Source organism: Glandiceps talaboti, chromosome 5 (assembly GCF_964340395.1).
Source record: "Glandiceps talaboti chromosome 5, keGlaTala1.1, whole genome shotgun sequence".
NCBI lineage: Eukaryota > Metazoa > Hemichordata > Enteropneusta > Spengelidae > Glandiceps > Glandiceps talaboti.
In genome coordinates this window covers 6,877,531-6,897,749 of record NC_135553.1, presented here as the reverse complement: position 1 = coordinate 6,897,749, position 20,219 = coordinate 6,877,531, and the positions used below count along the sequence as shown (strand labels likewise).

Genomic DNA, 20,219 nt, shown 5'->3' with positions numbered 1-20,219 from the left:
GATATCTCTTACAGCTAAAACACTAGCTCTGTTGTACTAAGGTTTCTCACTTTTATACAGCATAAGTTACCTAAGGGAATAACGTGATATCACCTTTTTATCATATAAGGGGTGGCTGGCCCTGCCTACTTCATCTTGATTGGAATCTTCAACTAGGCTGGATTAAACAAACCATGTACACAGATAGGTGGGTGATATGTCTATCATGATGTAGAACTGGGCGGAGCTAAGTAGACCATATACACAGATTGGTGAATTATATATGTCAGTGATGCAGTAGGCGGAGTTTATCATTAATTAGTTACATCACAAAGGTCTCTAGCCAATCATAGACATGATATGAATGGGATGAGAGTATTTTGTATTTTACTGTAAGCTAGCACCAGGTAGATGAGAGGCAAGGTACTAGTATAATCATTCTGTAGGGGTCCAAGTGAGACTTTAAATTCGCCCATTATTACAGCTTGAATGGAAGCTACAGTAGCTAAGTCAATAATCATCAGACTTAGGCAAACACTTCTACACAGCTAATGCATTGACAAATGTTTGGTGTAAACTAACCACTGAATATATCTACAGACTAATCCATTTTGTCCATAGGGGTGTACTGCTATTGTATATAGTATACAGTATATTGTATATTGTATATAGGTATTTCTTGTGAAAATGCCTCCTACAATTTTAGTATAAATATCTTTGGAATACTACTTTTCAAATTTTTATTTAACGAGACATACACAAGTCACAGTGTACTTCAGAGGATAGTTTTTTTTAAATATCGTTTTGTATAGCATTGAATTGAAATGAATTGATTTCCTACAAACAAAAAAAAGAAAAAAGAACACTTATGACATAAATCGATAAAAAGCACATATTGCTAGGAAGTAAGTGTTGAGGCTAGGAAATACTTTACAGAATAACTAAGGGTCACAGCTCTTTTTATTTTTACGTTTCACATGACCTGACTGACACTACAGAAAAATTTTGAAAATTGTCGGACAGCCTCTTCTGCTTGATCAGAAGAACATTATAACATCACTGATAAAGATGACGAAACCACAAATATATATCTGGTGAAAAAATAAGTTATTACTGAAATTTGAGACTTTTGATAAATAAGTGGGTCACAGTTGCTTTTTGACTTTCATTGTAATTTCTATGGTATCCAGACTACTGAAAATACCATGCACGATCACCAACATGTACACACACATGATTGATATTTTTTTCACATTTTTTAACTGACAAACCGAGCCATATTTCATTTTTGTCATATTTTCATTGAGCGACTGAGCCATAATTCTTAAGGTGTTACAAGGAGAAACATAAAATAGAACTAAATTAAAAGGGCCTTCCTAATCATGTCTGGTTATATTCACCTGGGCACAGAATGAAGTCTAATTTGTCATCTCAAAAAATTACTTTATGTATAAAAATAGTGGTCACTGTCACATTCAGTTAATTTTATACTTCTAGACTAATATGAACCTGTATTTGCAATATCATGAAATGTATACTATGAATGGAAAACTTATATTTGGTCATTTTCTTTCTTTTTGAAACAAATTCGATTTTTTTTGTAATACACCCTTGACAGTGCTGATGAGACATAAGTATAAATTTGAGTTTCAGTTTGACGTTCTTTTTTAGCTCTATGGGTTGAAATTACATTTATGACTTCGAACCGAGAGTTCGTGAACATTCTATAATCACAGTAAGATGGCTCATGTTGTGTATCTCATCTCTAATATGTTTTGCATACATGTTTGTATGTACCTGGACTAGTCTGGGATCCACATCATTCTGATCTGAATTGGCATATGTCTTGAGGTACAAAAGAATAGATTTCAGACCTAAGCATGAGTATGAAAGAAATAATATGTATACTATCAGTTTTTTTGTCTTGAAGTACAAGACAATGGCCAGATTTCAGACTAATGTGTACACAATTATGAAATAAATACAACACATAAATAATATGTATACTATCGCTGGTTTTGAAATCTGACATGATCACAAAACATTCATATAAATTTTGTATGACTTCAAAATGACAATTCATATTTGCATATTTCATTTTTTTTGCAGTATTTTCAAGACAAAGATCATTATCAAATTTACTCAATATCCATAAACCATAAAGACAGAGCACAAAATACTGTCATTTCAATTTATTATCGAGAAAACATGGGGGGGGGGGGGGTTAATGTTACAATCATACCATATATGTATACTAGTAATTTTAAAACTTGAAGATTGTATCATAACTTCAAACACAGCAATAAATCACTTTGGGGGGGGGGGGGGGTAGAAGGGGAGGTTACGATATTACCATCATGTATGTATAGCAATTAATATACAAATTTTGAGACTACATGTATATCATAACTTCCAACACAACAACAAATCACTTTGCCTTTTTTTTGGGGGGGGGGGGGAATAACACCACCATCATACCAAATATAAAGCAATATTACATGGTAAAACGTGGCGACTACAGAATGACAACTGTAGATCTTGAAATTTTAGCTAAAGAGGTATTTTTTCACTTATTTTGCTAGAAAACAGTAACACAAAAATATGTAGTGACTAAAACATCACAGCCATAGAATAACTACTTAGTATATATTGTACCACGAACAAGCCATGATACTCCCTTAGTATTGTCCTTGAACAGAAAATATGGACTATACACCCTGGTCGCTCTACATCATGACAATCCATATCTACATCACTAGTCCTGTGATGCTCAAATATGAGTCAAAATGTTTCAAATCACCATTTTTTTCATTCTTTTGCATGAATTATATTTGAGGAGGTATAACTATATTATTTTCCAATATTTTTCTTCATTCAGGAGGAAAACACTCATGATCCAAAGGTTTGACACTATGAATTGCTAGACTCATAGTGACAAGGCCCCTTAGGTCACTTGTATTTGTCTTGCTGAATGAAGAAAATTATACACTACGAATTGCTAGACTCGTAGTGACAAGGCCCCTTAGGTCACTTGTATTTGTCTTGCTGAATGAAGAAAATTATACACTACGAATTGCTAGACTCGTAGTGACAAGGCCCCTTAGGTCACTCAAATTTCCCTTGCTGAATGAAGAAAAATGTAGGGGAATACTAACTAATGACACATAAAGCATATATTCTAACAATAATTTTCTACTTCCATTTATCTGTAATACTCATAATGTCAAACACACCATACAGTGCGAACAGAATATACTATGACTAATCATCTCAATCAGGAAATTGGACATAGCATGACTTGAGACTGAATGCCTGCAACTAAACAAATAACTGCTATACAATAAACATGTACCACCTGGGGGGGCTTGATAGTTGTATGATTATTGTCATCAATATTGAAAAGAAATCGATATCAGGTGTGTTGAACATACAGACTGGATATAATTGTCAGAGACAAAATTTGCAGCAATCTATCGTACCTATAGTTGCTAGGATCAGTGAAGGATTGACTACTGTAGGCGTGTACAATATGTGTAGGAGAACTTCTGTGCATGAGGGGTAGTTTTATTACATGGCTGGGAGAGGGCATATAAGAGACTGGAATAATTGTCATGAGTATATTTGTGGCTCTCTATACCTTATTAAGTACTGGGATCAGTGGGAAGGAGTGAGGGGGAGGGCTTACAATTTTAATAATGAAATAAAATTATATTAGTATATATAATAATAATAAAGGCTATTTATTAGCCAGAGAATTCCAAATGCTGACAACAAACACATTACAGTGAGGAAGGATACTCGGCTGAGCCGGGTTGACAATATGATCAATGTGAATAGTGACAGCAATAGAAAACAAGTTTTGGAAACAGGTAGACAAGAAATGAAAAGCTTCGATTACAAAAGAGTTCTATAAGTACAGCAGAAAGATGACGTAGACTTACAGTCCAGATGGTGAAGACTGTGGGAAGATTGTTCAATGTGGGAGGGTCATGTATTGTAAGAGTAAGATTATTCACCATTACAAAACCTATGTGTAGCTATTATTTGTAATGACGTGGTATTCTCAGAAGATGTATTGTGTATGACTTGCAAGGGGAAAATTGACGGTATAACAGGGACTGTGAGGGGACTAGTTTGTTGATGTGGTATTAAAGGACATTGTGTGTGTTGCAAGGACATGTGGAAGGGGGAAGTGTTTATTGGTGCACATGTGGGTGTTTGACAGGAAAGGATAGCACTGGATTTGAAATACATAAAAAAGTTAGATGGGAATTGGATTGGAGATATATAGAAACATTGGTTGCCATGGAAATACATAGAAAAGTTGGATGGGAATAGGATGGGAAATTTATACAGACATTGGTTGGGAAATACATAGAAAAGTTGGATGGGAATTGGATGGGAAATATATAGAAATGTCAGATTTGTTGGATGGGAGAGTTGACAGAATTTGACGCACTATTTCTGTTATGTCATGATAAATGAAAAAAAGGTCAATATAGTTTAATATGTAAAGACATGCTGTTTTATGGCTTCCTATAATAATGCATTTTAGATGTAGGTACCATAATAAATTATCAATAATTCTCTAATAGTATCAGAGAGAATGATAGCTCACTTACCTACCATACATTAATAACAGTATCTCAACAGTTTTATTTCTAATCTAATAAATCACTTAGAAAAAAGTACACTTATAGAATTGAGTGGACAATAAACCATGGAATTCAGTATGTCAGTCAGTACTGTTATTTTCAAGTTTTACCAAAAGTTATAATTGACATATTTATACTTGCTATAAAATCACCATTTGGTTCACAACCAGGATAGACATAATTTCTGAACACTAAGTGTGTTTGAATTTTGTTGTAACTCAGACACGTCCTCTTTCCCCTTCCATCCTCCAAAACAACTTTAACAAATAAATACACACAATGTAATGCATGCCGACGCACACACACACACATACGCACGCACACATGCACATATGAATGCACACACGCACGTCCGTTCACACACACACACACACACATCCACACACACACACACACACACACACACACACACACACACACACACACACACACACACACACAATTAAAATTACTCAATGTAAGAGAAAACATAAAATTGTTCTCACTCTACTTCTAAATGGAATATCACTAACATACATTTCTTATAAATCAAAAACAGAATAAACTCTATGAGATCTGATCAGGAGAAACTCCCACACACTAGATACTCATTTGTTAAAGGTGAAACAGAAGCAATACTTTTTATTTTATTTCCATTTTCGATATTTTTAAAAGTCAAATTTGGGTTGAACAATCAAACCACAGACTGTACATGAGTAAGGTCTAAAAAGGCATGAGATCAAGAGATACACATTCAAATTGACTTGAATGGGCATATGATTTCAAGTATCTAAGAAATATCTTGAATTTTACGTAAGGTCTAAAAAGGGAACAGATCATAAGATGTACAAATTGACTTCAATGGGCATAGAATTTCAAGTGTCTAAGAAATATCTTGAATTTTATGACTATCTAAATTGAATTGATTCTTTTTTAATCAACTGGTTTCAAAGAGTTAAAACTTATTAACCTTTAGAATACATGCTAAATGACTACACTATCATGACACATTGCATTTCAACAATATATCAGAACTTTATATCCCTTTTCTGATATTTTCCTGCCATGATTTCAAAAACTGAAATTATAGTAGCCAGGTAGACTCTAGGCTAGAATAATACTTTCAATAGTTTACTTTCAAGTTAATGTAGCATCAGTCAAAAAAAGGGGCACAAATATTTATTGAGTTTTAAATTCGCCCACTGTGCCAGATGATGTCATCAGCATGATCATGTGATTAGAATCAACCAGGAGAGCGGACCTGTGCGACAATTGTAATCACAAAGCCAATCACAAAAGGGTAGATTTCATGATGGATTTAGGTGTATATCTAAGCTAGCTGTTGCTAATTGAAAATGTAATCTGATATTACGTTTGGGTACTAAACTGTTAGATTATTAAAGGTGAGAGTTGTGGGTATAATGATACATAGCCACATAAACATAACTGAACCAGAACAATTCAAACAAGCAGTCACAACATTTAACAGAACACAGGACAACAACATCAAGAACTAATACAAATTTTCACATCAGCACACACACACATACACACACACACACATGCACGAATGCACGCACACACATACAAACACACCTTGATGCCTAAGGCATTACTGAAGCTCTCAGTCCAGTTGTGCTAAAAGTACGATGAAAATGAGGAAATATCATGGATTTCTCATCTACACCACTTATCAAGAAACTTGTATGTATGCTAATTACAAATCATACGCAGGTCACTTTCTGCTTGCAAAGATCAGCACAGAAATAATATGATGGATGGATCTGATGAAGATACAATCCTCCTGGGACTGTTATACTACAAGATATCAACAAATGGCATAGATTTTTAAGGAGACAATTGGGTATTCATGCAATTATACATGTAACCTCTGATTGTGAGATTACGATAATATAATTTGAAGATAATTGCATCAGCATTCGATTGCTACCATTCTAAATTTGTACACAACAAGCTGTTGAATGTTTATTTCACCACAACCTACAATTATTTGTTGTGATGTAAAAGTATGGCTCAGTTTGAATGTCTAATTCACTAAACACAATGTCAGAAGTTCCTTTGTATAATTTCCATGTTTTATATTACTTTCAAAGGAGAATACAACTCCAGGAAGGTAATTTCATAAACTTTGGGTTCTGGAAATCAAATAAAGAACAAATGTTTTACTCCTGGTTTTTGCAGTTAAGTATGCCACTATTCATTTGTTCATAACCAACTCTCTGAGAGCTCTGCCAAACATCTCTTTTGCTCATTGACAACCAAATTATCCTATGACTCCAACATGGACTTTTGTAATATAATATACTGTACTTTCCGTAATAACAACTTGGATCCTCATACATTATTATCTTGTAAGATCTTAAGTTGTTCAAAAATCAAAATCAGCTCATTGTCTATTATGTTGTGTATTTGACATAATATTTGCGTCACGGGTTTCTTCAATTTCGTCATCCGTCATTTCTGCCATGGATTAATTTACTTACATTTAAGCAAGGTTACGTTGCGAAACTAAGTAGTTTTGAGCAGAGTCAGACAATTTGACGACACAAGGCAATGTATATTCTTAACTTGTCATATCACTGTAAACTACTGTTCTCTTTATGGTGACATTACGTGTGTACCTCACGTATGCTCCCTCATGTTTCATTGCATCAGCGGAAAAGAATGGTCTGGCTTGCTTGCTGGAATGACTTTGCAAGACAGAATATTTGGCAGCAACTAAGGAAGAAGAAGTCATTTATGCGAGACAAAGATCAGCTCAAGATCTTTTTATCTTCTTTTCACTGACAAGGGAATGAAAGAAGATCTAGTAGGTAGGCAAGGACAAAAAGATTTGTGACAATGTACCAGTAATGGTAATTTCCACCTCAAATCCTTCACTTGCAAAAAAACTTCAAATTGAGATAATGGATGTTGCAGACGAAAACATGTAAAAGCAAATACAGACTGTCTGATGTTGTGAATCATCAAAACAAGCTAAACTAATTTCTAACGACACAAAACCAGCTGTAGCGAGATTTTGATCCATTTCAATGTGAACAGAAAGAGGACATAGAAATACGACATTTAACTTCTAACCCCACATTATTATTACATTGTAATGATGCTGTCTGTGGTATCAGTTTCTATAAGTATTAGTTGTACTATAGATGTTATTTTACACTTAAAATGGCCATATGGATGAGGATTTAGGATTTTTTATTTATTAAACAGTTTTGTCATCTTGGCTTCATCTTGCAAAATCAATGTGAAACACACATAGACCAAGTCTGTGTTTGTAACTCAATCGCAAAAAAGCTAAACAATGTGTAAAATCTTTGTTAGTGAACATCCAAAAACAAACATTTTACACATTGATCAATCTTTTGCAATTTATTGAGTTGCAAACAAGGATTTGGCATATGTTGTTTCACACTGATTTTCCAAGTAGGAAACTATGAAAACATTGCTTTGTATATTAAAAATCCAAAATAAATACCCAATCCTCATCCACATGGTCATTTTAATGACTTTATTTCTATAGTAATAAGTCATTAGATTTCACTTTAATACAAGTCTAATAATTCCACACTAGCTATTCTACAGATGGATGTATTAATTATCCCCATATAATTCCCTATTTAGATTGGATAGTGCACTAATTCAATTAGTACTGTCACTAATATCCAAAGGTATTACTATTACTTTCGGTAACCAAGCAGGAAATTGATTCCAGGATCTTAAAATTAGCTACAATCAGAGTGGGAACAATTGTAAGCCAACGCATATAGTCTTTCAACCCGTACATTCAACCAAGGTGATTAAAACCTACATGTATGTAGAGCCTAACAATGGATTGCAGTTAACAGTTTCAATCTGATGTAGGAATACATCCAACACGAATCATTGATTTACCGTCATTTCCTCTGTATAATGTTGTTCGTTTTGTCATTTTGTCATTTGGAGAGTTGATCACCTCTTTCTATGTTTGTGCCACGAACAGAATAACACTCAGAGCAGAATAATTAAAATCAAACAATATGCTAAGGAAATAAAGCTTAAAAATACAGGAAAATCTAGCCATATTCCTACATCAGCTTTTAATCTTACTGCCACCTGTTCATGAACAGTATTTCAATACTCTAGTCACAAGTTGGAACAGGTCTCTAGTCATGAATAGAAACAGGCCTAACCATCTAGTCATGAATGGAAACAGGAAAGCATGACAATGTGTTACTTTATAACTGACAATGACAAAATATGCTATTCAGATTATTCTGTACTTCATGATAATTCTGCTATACAAGATGAGTATATCTATTTCTGTTGTGTTTATTATTTGCTGATGATTATAGAATGGGATACATTTCTGAACAATTTACAAACTCCAACCATAGAAGACTTTATCTCTTCTCTATACCACAAACCCTCACTATATACTTTGATTAGTGATTTTCAGGGGTGGGTATAGGGCAACGAAAATAATAAAAAGGAAGATAGTAAAGGTATATGGATAAAGACACTTCGAACTAATAAATAAGAAGAGTGAGTGAGTGAGTGAGTGAGTGAGTGAGTGAGTGAGTGAGTGAGAAAGCGAGTGAGTGAGTGAGTGAGTGAGAAGGCAAGTGAGTGAGTGAGGAAGTACAATCACATCCTAGGGTGGAGAAGATTTAGAAAATGTTGCAATTATCGAAAATCATGTGTCATATTCAAGTTTTTCAAAATAAGAGAGAATTTCCAGACATGAAATACACTTTTAATCATTTGAAATGTTTTAATTTCAATCGAAACCACTAAGGTGTGAAACTTAGTCAAAGATTCAAGCCAATATTTTTTGTACTCATTAACTGATGATCATTTTTTTTTTAAATGACATTTCCAGTTTATTTTTCATGAACATATTAAACTCGGTTCACTAATGATGGCATGTGGTCCTTCAATGAAAATAAATCATTATTATTATTAGCATGGACACTGACTTTTTTTATGATATCGTTAATGTCACTGTTGTCAGTGGATTAAGGCCCATCAGATTAATACTGAGTGAGTTAAATGATCATGGGCTCTGGGTTTGCATATAGTTACAAATGAAAATGTCTACTCACAGAGTTAAAATCTCAGAACAAATCCCAAATGTTCAGGTACGTCACGATAGCATCATATGGGAGTGATTATACTACAAGACTTGTGTTAAAAGCTTTTCTACACATTTACAACAATTACTTATTGTTATTCAAAAGTGACTGCTTCACTCAATAGAATCTGTTTTATAAATGACTACGTCACAAAGATATAGGAAAGGTTATGTGAAAATGTTATGTTAGTATTGTTACATCACTGCAGTGTTATTCAGTGTCTGAGTTAGCCTTATGCAACAGTTTAAAAGCTGCAGAGTCTGTACAGTTTACCTCACAGTCTAGAGGCTATCCACTGGGTTTGAATTCTGAAGATCCCTATACCCAACAAAATGGGGTAAAGAGATCTTCAGATTCAAACTAAATGTATAGCGTCCAGACTATAGCTTTATAGGATTTTGGCACCATACAAATTCTTACATCATCTATAGCTGAGATTTTACCCACAAAGAAAGTTTACTAAAAATAACAGAAGCAAGCAATATATTTTAGTTTACACAGTTCAACATTTCCCATGATACTAGTAGTAATTGGATGGTTGCAATAAGCCAGCGATATACAATGCAGGTCAGTTGTATCCACCCACACAAACAAACAAACAACCTTGAAAAATGGCACAATTTCATCTCCATGTCAAATACAATTTTGTGCACAAAATTTCATGTGATGTGCCAGGGTGTGAGGTCATTGCTGAGTCAATTACCACCAAATGAAATATCAAATATTGAATCAGACAGACTGGTTTGAGTATGAATCCATATAAATGAGACATGCTGTGACGTCAATCTTTCAATAGTTTAACTGTGTCATTCATTCATCATCAAAAACTTGTGCAACATCTAAAGATTATAATCTCTCTATCACTAAATTTGTAGTGAAATTGTTTTCACTCAAGGCAGGAGGTAGATTTGACAGCAATCTCTCGATACCTTTAGTTTAACTGAAATTATACAACAAGCAGATTATATCACTTTGTATTACACGATACTGGATGCGTGGAAAATTACTTTCAGATAAAAACTTTGACAGTACGTGGTACCATACCTGCAGTATAAGTGTCATTAATTTTCAAGATTAGAAATTCTATAACATCTACAGATTACAAACTTTCTATTACCTTTAATATAGTGCACAATATTGGATGGAAAAGTACTTTCAATCAAGTCAGATGAAAACTTTGACAGTGGTACAAATGTATACAATGTACCTGCATTAAAATTCTACAACATCTGCAGACTATGAACTCTCAATCACTTTGTAGTGCATGATATGAGATGGAAAACTACTATGTATAGTCAATTGAAATAGAAAATTTGACAACATTCTGTTGGTGCAATGTAATTTACCGATAACTGTCATTAATTTTCAAAAACTTCTATAGATACATTCATTCTGTAGTGCACAATATTAAATGGAAAATTACTTTCAGTCACTTCAGTCAAGTCAGATAAAATACTTGACAACACTGTTAGCAGTTTAGCTGTCATTTAATCTCTTTGTGGTGCATATTAATAGACACAAAATTACTTTCAATCAATTCAGATGGAATATTTGACAATAAAACATTAATTTTATACAATGTAGCTTAAACTGTCATTGATTTTCATGAAATTCTACAACGTGAACAGATTTATATCAAACTCTCAATCACTTTGTAGTACACAGTATTGAATGGAAAATTACTTTCAGCAAACTTAGATAAAATATTGGACAACATTCTACACATGAAACCTGTCAAATTGATTGCTCTGGGGCTTGCTGATAAGTCTATATTAAAAGATGTTTCAGAGTAGATGTCTGGAGGACTTCTCTCCTGTTTTTTATATAATTATTGACAAGTATTTCAAACCAGTTTCAAGCACAAGCAGAATACCTAGTCACATGATCAAGTTCTATTTTACAAGCATACAGTTGTAATGTTCTAATTGGTTAAAACTTATTTACCACTAGAGGGCAGTGCATAATAAGGTTTTCTAAAAGTAGAACCATTGACATATCTGGCATAGACAATGGGGGTTCATTCAAGGATTCACTATATATCTTACAACAGCATCAAAGTAATCACACTTCAAACTTTCAAGTTCTCTGAAGAAGAACTTAGATTCTTTGTCATGTTATATTTTAGTAATTCTTCACTTCTGGATTGTTTACATAAAAGAAAATGACTACCGAAAATGTTCAAATGAGCACTCAATCTAACAATGGTCAAGAAGGTGTCCCCACTTTTCAGACCTTGCAGACATGTAAGCATAGTATGGGGTCAAGGACTAGGTCATTTTGTGAACTTTATGGACAGACCTTTAAATTACAAATGGGATGCATGCACTGTAAGAGGTACCAGCCAAACAGTTTTAATTCTTTAATCTTATACAATCAACTGCTGAATATCTGTTCAACAGAAATCACCACGTACACATGTAGTACACTTAAGTTTCAGCTTTGCAACCGTATCTCCTCCAGAACCCAAAGACAATGGTTTCTCGGAAGCTGCCCACTAGGTCGTGGGAGTAATGCCGGTGGATCGCCAGTCGGCATTGTTTATGGTTAGAACTAGGACGGTATCTGATCATCTTTGAACCTCTAACTTTCATTCTTGATTAAATGAAAATGCTTTTGCAGTTGTTCGTCTTGCGACAGACCAAGAATTTCACCTCTAACAGCGTAATATGAATGCCCCTGTCAGTCCCTCTTAAAAGATTTCATCCTCATCTCTGGTACATATATGATATATTATTACATATATGTACCAGAGATTATGTTTGCACTGGTGCACACATACATGTACCAGTGTAGTATTTTCACTGCAGCTAGTGCAATACCGAAAACATTATTGCATACCTGCATGCAAATGATATGCAAATGAGGACATGATTGTTCCCTGCACACAAAATCGTATGATCATTGCTGTATGATTATTATTTTTTATGGAAATTTGCTGTTTTAGATAAACGACGTGTAATAATAACTGAACCCCATGCCACTTGAGTTCCAGTGTGGCGACTCAGGGGTATTTGCACTCGTGCTTGCAGTGTTTTCTGCTGCACTTTATTCAGTCACTATACTTGTGAAAGTATGGATGTAGAGAACACTGCAAGCAATCGTGCAAATACCCCGGTAATTAAATAACATCTACTTACATATGGTTCAAAACTTCATGTATATGGTCTTCTCTATTTTAACTTGTAATATTAAATTTTGTACTTTGCTGTTAATTGGAATGCCCTGCATCTACATTTGTACATCACTCGACATCAGTCAATTACCTTGGAAACAAACAGAGAAGTTGGAAACATGTCAACATGATACATTGTAATTGTGATTTAGTAGGACCACATACAACATGTATACAGAGTGGTACCGAGAGTGGTACATTTAAGCAGACACTATTAATATAGTAATGACACTATTGAATGTTTTGACTCATATTTCGAAACCGTACAGCAGAATCAATGATGTGTACACACATTGTTGTGACATAGACGTGTGTTGTCGTGATGCAGAATGACCAAAGTTTATTTTCCATATTTTTTGTTGAACCTGGCATGTGCATGGCATAATACATGATGCACAATTTACAAATTATAATGTACAAAAAGTTTCAAGAGATCTCCTGATTACTATACTCAATGGCTTTAGCCATATCAACACGGCACTAAAAATCCTACCTGAGGTAGGATTAGGATAGTTTGAAGCCAGTGTAGATGCAAACGCGTCCTGAACCTGTCCTGAAACTGTCCTGATCCACTTAGGACACCTTTGAGAGGTTTCCTGAAACCCTCCTGACTTCGTCCTATGTACTGTCAGGACGGAACACACAACATCTACGCTGTATTTCCTTCCTACGTGTAGACACAAATCTATCCTACCTCAGGTAGGACTTGGGACTGCCTCAGGTAGGACAACCTATGTGTAGATTGGGCTATTCTTTGTCATAGGTTGTGAAACGTGCTCAGTACACATAGCAGAATTAGGTCGCCGATTGGTCAATGACATCTGTCAAACAATCACGCAATCAGTCAATTATTTTGATCACTTGAATTATTCATTTATTTTCACATACATTGTACAGTATTTACAACACAACAAAATTCAATCTACAGCACAAGTGAAGGTTATAATCTAGGAAGCCCTATGTAATCAAATACAGATATCTCATTCTGGTAATATCATGAATCTGACCTCCAAGTATCACAGAGCTTAATATAGTCTTGCTGCTAGACGTTCGGGCTTTCTTTCGATACTATTAGCGAACGAAGTTCGCAGTGAGGGCTTGCCCGAACAGTCTAGCTAATGTCATTTTCAGAACGGACATTCCATTGAGATCAGTGGGTTGGGCCATGTATGCATATATATACTTTAATATATTCAATCTCTGCATGCAGGTGTTGACAAACACATTTACGTCATTATTATGTCTTATCAGTTTATGGTAATTGTGTTTGATGAGTGTGTAGACGTTTGTCATTCACACATTTTAGTTAACGCATTGGTGGTTATTTTTACAAGCCCCTCCTTAAGATGAATATACATGAAAAATTAGCTATTGTCCACTGTTTGTGCTTGTCGCTAATACGGTTCTCTGATTGGCAGTTATTTATATCCTGATGACATTTGCTAGACCTTGGATGTTCCATCCTCGATAGCAATGTTCGGTCGTGTGTCGTATTGCATTGGAAGAACATCCGAGGTCTAGCAGATAGACTTAAAGCTTAATATTGCTTTGTTTCATTGGAAATGTAAATCTGGAGGGATGCAAAAAAAGATTTACAAGAGAGTAATTTTATATGTTGGCAAAATCACTATCCAATACAGTTCAAGAACCCTGTCTTTATTGGTGCTAAATTCAACTATATATCGATATTTCTTTGTTGCAGGTCTATAGAGGGATGTACAAAAGATTTAGGAGTACATTTGTAATAGAACTTAATATTAAACAGAATAGGATGAGAATGTTGGTAATAGCGGTTATTGTACATTTGTAATAGAACTTAAATATTAAACAGAATAGGATGAGAATGTTGGTAATAGCGGTTATTGTACATTTGTAATAGAACTTAAATATTAAACAGAATAGGATGAGAATGTTGGTAATAGCGGTGTCATTTACAGTTCTGGAACATAATCATTATGGATACTTTCAGCTTAATATACCTGTAAAGATTGAGTAACATTTCCTTGTCGGAAAGATGTACTAAATATTTAGAACAGAACAATATCAGAATGTTGGTATAAAAACAAGTATCAGTAGAGTTCAGAAACCTTGTCATTATGGATATTTTCAGCTAAATATAGAGTACCATTTCCTTGTTTTGTTTTTAAGTCTGGAGGGATGTACTTAAGATTTAGAACAGAACAACATCAGAATGTTGGTAATACCAGTATCATTACAGTTCATGAACCTTGTCATTGCCTTCAGCTAAAACGGCACACATCAATAAATTTTTTGTTTTGGGGTAAGTCTGGAGGGATGCGAGAAAGACTTTAATAGAACATACTGGTAAGAACATCAGATGTTGGTAATACCAGTATAGTATATACAGTTCAGGAACTTTGTGATTGCCTTCAGCTTAAAAGGGGCAACTCAGTATTGATTTGTTTTGTGGTAAATCTGGAGGGAATAACCTGGATATACGAAAGATTTAAGGATTCTGAAAGTAAAGGCTTCAAATGCAATCATCATGTACAATTACATCAAAGCAGTGTAGTGCATCATCATCCCTAGTACAAAGAACATCTCTCATTTGGACACCATCTCTTTTAAGTTTAAGAACTATGTGTGTACATCATACATTTTCAGTTTGTCAGTAAAGTCAGTGTTAGAGCTTGGGCCTTCACAATTCGGCCCTCGAAATGAAATCAGTTTGCGATTATACTAGTGTTGCGCCGGACCGGAGTTTAGATAAAACGTAGGAAAAAAGGCGCGAGCGACTGTCGACAGTCTAATTTAAACACTGTGATAACATTTTCGAGGAATAATCTAAATCTTGTCAGATTTTAAGATTTTTTTTTTGAATAACAGTTTATAATGTTATCAACATTTGCCAACCTCACTGACACAGTCGTTGCCTTGGTAACTTCTATAAAGTTATGGATTTTGCCCTCTCACAAACCAGAGCTGATTATGTTCTTCTGCAACACTGCAAAATATCATGGTGCATCTAAGACGGTGCTGTAAAAGAGGCTGTGGTTTACTATGATGAGGTTGTGTTTTCTGTTAGTACCACAGGGTACAGCAAGCATGTGATTGATGAACTGATTTGATTTGATTTTTTAATAATTGTGGTGAAATAAAACTTATTTTTCTGTTGTTTTATTTCTTTCCCTGACCAGTCTTTTCTTCTGACTGAATATTCACTCTCATTATTGACTGCATAAAGACACCAACCATCAAATCCAATAATGAAAACATTTCTCACCTTCTAATTACCAACATCAGTTACACTGACACTTTACATTGCCTTTTACCTTCTGGGACATTATCGCACCATGAAAGCATTCAGCATTTTTTCTTCCACTTATTATTTCTTCCACTATACTTCGAAATAAGGACGACTCGTTAAGCATGGTACCGTAAAACGGTCATGGTTTGCGACAATGTCATTCAGAAGGTCACATACTGATTAAACGTCAAGGTGTCCACATGCTTGCTATCCCCTTTGTTAGTACGTTTAGTCTAGTACTCAACAAATCATCAGCTACCATATAGAGCCATCCTATTTCACAACTACACATATTCCAGTCTGCTTTCAACTTTTACCTTCCTATGATTAGGGTCCATCAATTTTTTTAAATTTATTTTTATATCTTGAGACAAAATGGTTGAAAGGAATTAAAATTAAATTCCATCAATATTTATATATTATATTATAGCATTACCAATTCCAGTGAATTTTGTGACATCATCGCTGTACATTATTACTGATAATGTACTCCGTTATTGGGCATCGCGGCCCTGGAACGAGCATAACAATACAAGCTTATTTGTTCTGTTTCTTCATACGACTAGGTATCTTTTCGAAATGTATGTTGTTACTTATGATTGTCATTTCCACTGTTTAAAAATACAACGCATTCATGAAACAAATTTGTGTTCACAGCAGTTCATTGAAGTGTATATGTGTGTGTACGTGTACGTACGTGTGTCGCTATGATTAGTATTCAGCTTCTGGGCCGAACATGGCAGACGATGTTCAGCGCTGTGTATATTATACATTGTTTTGCGTTTCTCGGTCTACAAATTCACTGGAATTGGCAAAACTATAAAATAATAACAATAATGTATGCCCTCCCAGTCCATAATGGACTCAAGCAAACTTTGCACTCCATAATGGGCTCGGCTATCGCCTCGCCCATTATGTCGTTCAAAGTTTGCTTGCATCCATTATGGGCTGGGGGGGGGGGCGTAAATTATTGTTTAAGTATTCCATAAAATTACAACAAAATTGGATATTTCCTTCAACCTATGTACTGATGACCCACATTTTATCATTCAAATTGTAAATGCTAGTTGTCAGTTTCACTTATGTATTTATAACTGTGTGCCTATATTTTGTAACTTTCCTCTCCTACCTGTCTGCTAGTATCTATTTTACAGTGTTAGATTTCTATTTTATCTAATTTTATCATTTTTGGTTGATTTTTGAGATATTTGAAAGCCTAAATATAAACGAAATATGTTTCAAATACCTTAATACAATAACATTTATTTGAGCATTCTCACATACCAGAGCTTATTTTTCTTCTGCAACACATTGAAAAATCCTTTTTATATTTGAATGAACCCACGTCCTCTTGACAGTGTAACATGGATATCATAAGAGAAGGTGTGGTTTACATTGATGTCATTTGAGCTACCCTGAAAATATATATTTTATTTTTAAAAAATAACTGAATATCTATAAAGCTACATTCATTCCAAATAAAAACTTAAATATACATTTGCAAAGAAGAGAGGAATTGACAACAAGATGATAATTTAATTTCACAAACAAAAGTTTAAAAGCTTTATACCCAAATTAAAATAAAAATACATCCAGTAGAGGAATTGATGACAATTGCATGTACATATGCCTTAAAATCTAACCTTTTGAGAAGTATTATAATCTATCATTCTCTCTTGATAATAAGGGTTGGAATCAGGAGAAGATGATGTAACATCTAGCGGTAAACCCAGCAAATAAACATTTTGACAAAGCCTGTTGACCTGAACAGGTGAAATGTTACTTATAAGTAGTAAGAACCCTTGGTCTGGTACAAGAACGTATTATTACTATGCTTTACTGACCTGATAAGGATGTTTTAAAGATGGTGTAACAGATTGTAAACTACCCCCACTCCATAAACCATGGTGGGTTTTTTTTCAATAGATGCATCAGATCTCTAAGTAAGTATTGTTGAACCGTCCCTATCAGCTGATATAGCTTTGCTCCTGATACATGTGATAAATCGATCACTACTTAACCACTCCACATAAAGTCACATCTTGTTGACATTATCAATAATGTTCGCAAGTATCAAATATTACTACTTACACAGCTCATTCAAAGATATTCATTATTTTGTATATATAACACTACAAGTAGTAAAACATATCACAGAACAAATACTAGCAACCAAACCTTGTTGACAGTCAAAGTACCAGGAGTGTAGAAGTCGTGACATTACCAGGAGTATCGAAGTCGTGATCAAGCCATCAACCGAACAGATACACTAACACTGAAATATCCGTAAAGAGGAATTCAGTAGAGATAGCTGGGTACTTCACAGCCGTTTCCATGGTAATACACAATTTCAAGTGGTCGACAAGAGTCTCAGATAATTGTGGATAGAATACCACAAAGCAAAGATAGCAACATGGACAAGAAATAATTGAGTAAATCTCACATTTTTGATACTGACATACAATCTAATATATTCATAATATCATTTTATAGATCGCCATGGGAACAGAGAACTGAAGATGATTGAAAACCCTAGTTAAATCATAACGTTGCAATTATTTGAAACCATAGACATACAGCGTATTTCGTGTAAGGTGTACATGTACAGCACATTTAGAATTCAGGAATTTTCTTTAAAAGGTTATTCCCTTGACAATTAAGACATACACCTTCCCTAATCTGCAATCCCTTTATCTGATTGAACGAGAGCAGTCATGTGACATCATTCCTGGCATCACATGACACAGGTGTTTTCCTTTCTCTAATTGGATCAAAAGAACACTGCATAAGATTATCAAGTTATGTTATTGTCAATGATATCTCTATTTATGTTTGTCATAAATTTCCACACATAAGTCTTTAGACCAAAAGATTCACTGGTTAAGTACATTATTACATATGTACCAATGATTACTTGCACTGTTGTGCATACATACTAGTGGTATTTGCACTGCAGTGAATACCGAAAACATTGAAAACATTGAATTCTTGTATGCAAATGATATGCAAATGAGGGAGCAATTGTTTGTAGTACATGAAAGCTTGTGATCACACAGTATCATTTTTTTATGTAAATTTGTTGTTTCGGATAAACATATGTAATAATAACAGAACCCCATTCAGTGTGAGTTCCAGTGTGAGTACTCACAGGCAATGTGCCAAATTTTACATGCCACTGACGCACACAATTTCTAGTGACGCACCAAAATTTGGCATTCCCCTATCTCTTACTATTTGATGACTCACTAGAAATGCCAGTTTTTATCAGTTTGACTCCCAACAATAAAATTTAGCTATCATTAGAGGGCACATTGCTCACAGGTATTGGCACTTGTGCTTGCAGTGTTTTCTGCTGCACTTTCACTTAATTGCTACGTTCGTGAAAGTATGGCTACAGAAAACACTCCTAGCACTCATGCATATACCTGAGTATGCCACACTTGCATTCATGAGTCATGGGGATCTGTCATATTATACACTATAGTCTAGAGGCTATCCATGGCTTGAATCTACCTCCATGTCTAGAGGAATCAGAAGTCATGAACCAAAAGTTGTTCGGGCAAAGGTTAGAATGAAGTGGCTTGCAAGAATGACTCATATTTCTGAACAGTCTAGAAATCTTAGGAAAGTCAAATGTCAATTGAAGACAGTAGGATACAAGATATAAAAAGTAAAAACCATTTTTATCAAAGTTCCTGAATTTCAGCGATAAAGCAATACTTTTCACACAGATGGCACCATATTGTGATCACAAAAGATGTGATTTTTAATGATTAATATATATTTTTGGTCATATCAAATAAAAAAATACAGGATCGGACAGCTGATGAAAGATACAGAAACAGATTGAAATGCCCCAAAAAATAACTTGTCTGAGAGATACATCAAGTGTGTGTCTCTCACAATGTGAGAACGATAGAAATAGGGTCATTTACTAATTTGTCCTGTACACCAACAGATGTTTGCATCTCACATATTTCTACTGTTCATTATAGCTTAGGTTCACCAACTCCCTAACAACACGATAATAT

At 34.5% G+C, this 20,219-nt stretch overlaps 1 protein-coding gene across 4 annotated transcripts in view; it reads right to left on the bottom strand.

Annotated features, from left to right (window-relative positions):
- The window catches only part of LOC144436002 (FAD-dependent oxidoreductase domain-containing protein 2-like), a 61,422-nt gene that overhangs the window by 35,464 nt on the left and 5,739 nt on the right, over positions 1 to 20,219 (bottom strand). For 3 of the 4 annotated variants that reach the window (XM_078124669.1, XM_078124668.1, XM_078124672.1), the window contains exon 2: positions 12,886 to 13,011. The exons of the other annotated variant lie outside the window; for it this stretch is intronic. The gene's annotated coding sequence lies outside the window, so the exon portion shown is untranslated. The remainder of the gene's footprint in view (positions 1 to 12,885; positions 13,012 to 20,219) is intronic. 4 annotated transcript variants of the gene reach the window in all.